Below are 4275 nucleotides of genomic sequence, written 5' to 3'. Positions count from 1 at the left end.
TTGAGTGGAAGAAAAAGATAGACCTGGCCTTTATCCTCGCTGAGGTGGACTGGGTTGTCACCACACCGTGCCCCAATGAACCTGTGGCACCGGTGAGGGAGACAGATGAGACTGATACTGCATGGCAGAACAGAGAGCGGGATTTTGCTCCCGTAAAGATGTCCTATGACCTTGAGCATAAGAAATGGGTCACTGCCAACAAGAAGTGTCTGACAGTGATAAAGAACACGATTGAGCCTGCTATTGTGGGCTCAATTCCAGACTGTGACACGGTCACAGAGTACCTGGATAGAATAAAGAGTCAGTTCACTGGCTCTTCAAAGACGTATGCAACCCAGCTGATCAAGCAGCTGGTGACAGAAAGGTACTCTGGTGGCGGCAGTGGCATTAGAGAGCACATACTGAGAATGAGCAATCTGGCATCTAAGCTCAAACCAATGGATTTGGCACTCAAGGATGAGTTCCTTATTCATTTGTTTTTTGCTTCTTTGCCCAAAGAATTTGACACATTTGTTGTTAATTACAACATACAGCCTGAAAAATGGGATTTAGAAAAGCTCATTGCCATGTGTGTGCAGGAGGAGGAAAGAATAAAAGTTTCACAAGGTGGTTCTGTCAACTACCTAAAAGATAAGAAAAAGAACTATAATAACAGCTCTTCCTCCAAATCATCTGGAAAAGGTCCCATGCAACAGTCTCAGAACCAGCAATTCCCAGTGGCTAAAGACCAGTGTCTCCACTGCAAGAAGACAGGGCATTATAAAAAGAATTGTCCTGATTTCTTAAAGATGATTATGAAGAATAAAGGTGAGAACATTATTACGTTCGTAAATGAATCCTTGTATGTAAAGTTTTCAAAATCTACTTGGTGGATTGATTTAGGTGCAACTATTCATGTTGCTAATTCATTACAGGGATTCCGTTCGATGAGAACTTTGCAAAGAAGCGAAAGTTTCATTAAAGTAGCAAATGGAGAACAAGCAGATGTTGAGGCCGTTGGTGATCTTCCGTTAGAGCTTGCTGATGGCTTCATAATTATTCTTAGAGATGTTCTTTATGTACCTTCTTTGCAAAGAAATTTGATTAGTGTTTCAAAGTTGGACCATGATGGTTATGATTGCCATTTTGGAAATGGCAAATGTCAGATATTGTTTAATAATAAATGTATTGGTCTTGCCTTCCGACAAGACGAGCTTTATTTGTTATCACTTCGTGAAAATGTTAATTCTGTATGTGATGTGAATGAAAATGTATCCTCATCGAACAATGGAAACAGAAAACGAAAGAGAGCTCAAGATGCGTTGTCGAAATTATGGCACTATCGTTTAGGCCATATTTCGAGGGGGAGAATAGAAAGACTAGTTAAGAATGACATTCTTCCTCCATTAGAGCTCTCAGAGTTAGAACAATGTAGAGATTGCATAAAAGGAAAGTATGTAAAGAAAATTAAGAAAGATGCCAAACGAAGCGCAGGAATTCTACAGATTATTCATACAGACATATGTGGTCCTTTTTCTGTGAAAAGTGTGGATGGTTATGATTCATTCATAACATTCACAGACGATTACTCTCGTTTTGGCTACATTTATCCAATTAAAGAAAGATCAGAAGCGTTGGATAAATTTAAAATTTTTAAAGCAGAAGTTGAAAATCAGCATGATTTAAAGATTAAGATAGTCAGGTCTGACCGTGGAGGAGAGTACTACGGTCGGCATACCCCATATGGACAAGTTCCTAGACCTTTTGCAAGGTTCTTACAGGAGAATGGTATAGTCGCCCAGTATTCAACACCGGGCGAACCTCAGTAGAATGGAGTAGCTGAAAGGCGTAACCGTACCCTGATGGATATGGTGCGTAGTATGATAAGTTGCTCCACTTTACCCATGAGTCTGTGGATGGAGGCGTTAAAAACCGCCATTCATATTCTCAATAGAGTACCAAGTAAGTCGGTGCCCAAAACACCATATGAGTTGTGGACAGGAAGAGTACCCTCACTTAATCACTTACGTGTGTGGGGGAGCCCTGCTGAGGCTAAAGTTTTTAACCTAAACATTGGGAAGCTAGATCCTAAAATAGTGAGTTGCCATTTCATTGGCTACCCAGAAAAGTCAAAAGGTTTTCGTTTCTACTGTCCTAACAGACATACAAAGTTTGTGGAAACGAGACATGCTGTCTTCCTAGAGGATGAAATGATTAGGGGGAGCATGGTAGCTCGAGAAATTGACCTTGAAGAGAAGCGGGTGTATGCACCCACTCCGATCATTCATGAGCCATTTTTCTCACTACCTGCTGTTGCTGCACCAACAGTACAAGACACTGTGGTGCCAGCACCTGTTGTTATCCCGCCTGTGGCAACAATGAATGATGATGAGGAACCTGTGGCTCAGGATCCTATAGAACCTATTGCCACACATGAGGGGGAGCAACAACAGCCTCAAACAGAAAATGTGCCAATTGAGGAGGCCCCTAGAAGGTCTCAAAGAGTTAGAAAATCAGCTATTCCTGCTGATTATGAAGTGTACAATACTGAAGAATTTCAAATGAAGGATGATCCCACCTCATTTGAAGAAGCCATGAAAAGTGACCATTCATCAAAGTGGCTTGAGGCCATGGAAGATGAGATGAGATCAATGAATGCAAATAAAGTTTGAGATTTGGAGATAATTCCTAAAGGAGCCAAAACAGTAGGCTGTAAATGGGTCTACAAAATAAAACTTGACTCTCAAGGGAATATAGAGAGATATAAAGCCCGACTTGTGGCAAAAGGCTTTACACAAAGAGAAGGGATTGATTACAATGAGACCTTTTCTCCAGTCTCATGTAAGGATTCCTTCAGAATCATAATGGCATTAGTGGCACATTACGATTTGGAATTACATCAGATGGATGTAAAGACGGCATTTCTCAACGGAGACTTAGAGGAAAATGTTTACATGGCACAACCGAAAGGTTTTGTCATGGAAGGAAAAGAACGTTTGGGATGCCGCCTAAAGAAATCTATTTATGGATTAAAACAAGCTTCAAGACAGTGGTACTTGAAGTTTGATCAGACAATAAAGAATTTTGGGTTTAAAGATAATGTTGAGGACAATTGTGTCTACGCAAAGTTTAAGAATGGGAAGTTTATCTTCCTTGTCCTGTATGTGGATGATATCTTACTTGCTAGTAGTGATGTCAGTCTACTACTGGAAACAAAGAAGTTTTTGTCCTCAAAGTTTGATATGAAAGATCTTGGTGAAGCTTCGTTCGTTCTAGGGATTGAGATTCACCGAGATAGAAGTAAAGAGGTATTAGGACTGTCACAAAAGGCATACATAGAAAAAGTCTTAAAGAAATTCAGTATGCACAAATGTAGTCCCTCACCTGCTCCTATAGTCAAGGGCGACAGATATGGGGATTTTCAATGCCCTAGGAACCAATATGAGATCGATCAAATGAAAGTGGTTCCATATGCTTCAGCTGTCGGAAGCTTGCAATATGCTCAAGTGTGTACGCGCCCTGACTTGGCATTTGTTACCGGGTTACTTGGCAGATTCCAGAGCAATCCTGGAATAGAACACTGGAAATTGGTAAAGAAAGTCTTGCGTTATTTGCAAGGAACGAAAGGCCTCATGATGACGTATAGAAGATCTGATTCACTCCATATAGTGGGATATTCAGATTCTGACTATGCGGGAGATAATAGAAAATCCACGTCTGGATATGTGTTTACTCTCGCAGGGGGAGCTATTTCATGGAAAAGCTCAAAGCAAACCGTCACTACATCGTCCACAATGTATGCCGAGTTTGTAGCATGTTATGAGGCAACGGGGCAGGTGAACTGGCTAAAGAAGTTCATACCCGATTTGAAGGTGGTTGACGACATCAATAGACCACTGAAATTATACTGCGATAATAATCCAGCAGTACAGTATGCTCACAACAATAGGTCAAGTGGTGCTGCCAAACACATTGACATAAAGTATTATGTTGTGAAGGATAAAGTCCGGGATCAAATGATAAGTCTTGAGCATATAAGTACCGAAAAGATGCTCGCGGATCCGCTTACAAAAGGCTTACCACCCAACGTGTTCAGAGAACATATAGCCGGCATGGGTTTAAGGGAAAGCCTATGATTCCTGAACTATAAAGGGCCCAAAAGTTAAAGTAACTATTTCAGATCAGAGACGTGCATTGTAGCTGTTAAATCTATCGGCGATTGACCGTGACGATGAGACATGCTCTATACATCATATGTGAAGAAATGAGTAAGGATAAAAGGATTGAAGTTTTAAA

General features: G+C 40.8%; 1 long non-coding RNA gene across 1 annotated transcript; it reads left to right on the top strand.

The window, feature by feature from the left end:
* The first annotated feature begins 581 nt into the window (after positions 1–581).
* On the top strand, positions 582–1187 carry LOC136538194 (uncharacterized). The gene is made up of 2 exons (XR_010779228.1): positions 582–807; positions 915–1187. It is a non-coding gene; the product is annotated as an uncharacterized lncRNA (long non-coding RNA).
* Positions 1188–4275: the final 3088 nt, after the last annotated feature.

The sequence above is a fragment of the Miscanthus floridulus genome, chromosome 2 (assembly GCF_019320115.1).
Source record: "Miscanthus floridulus cultivar M001 chromosome 2, ASM1932011v1, whole genome shotgun sequence".
In the NCBI taxonomy this organism is placed as follows: domain Eukaryota; kingdom Viridiplantae; phylum Streptophyta; class Magnoliopsida; order Poales; family Poaceae; genus Miscanthus; species Miscanthus floridulus.
This window is presented reverse-complemented; position numbering and strand designations above follow the sequence as displayed.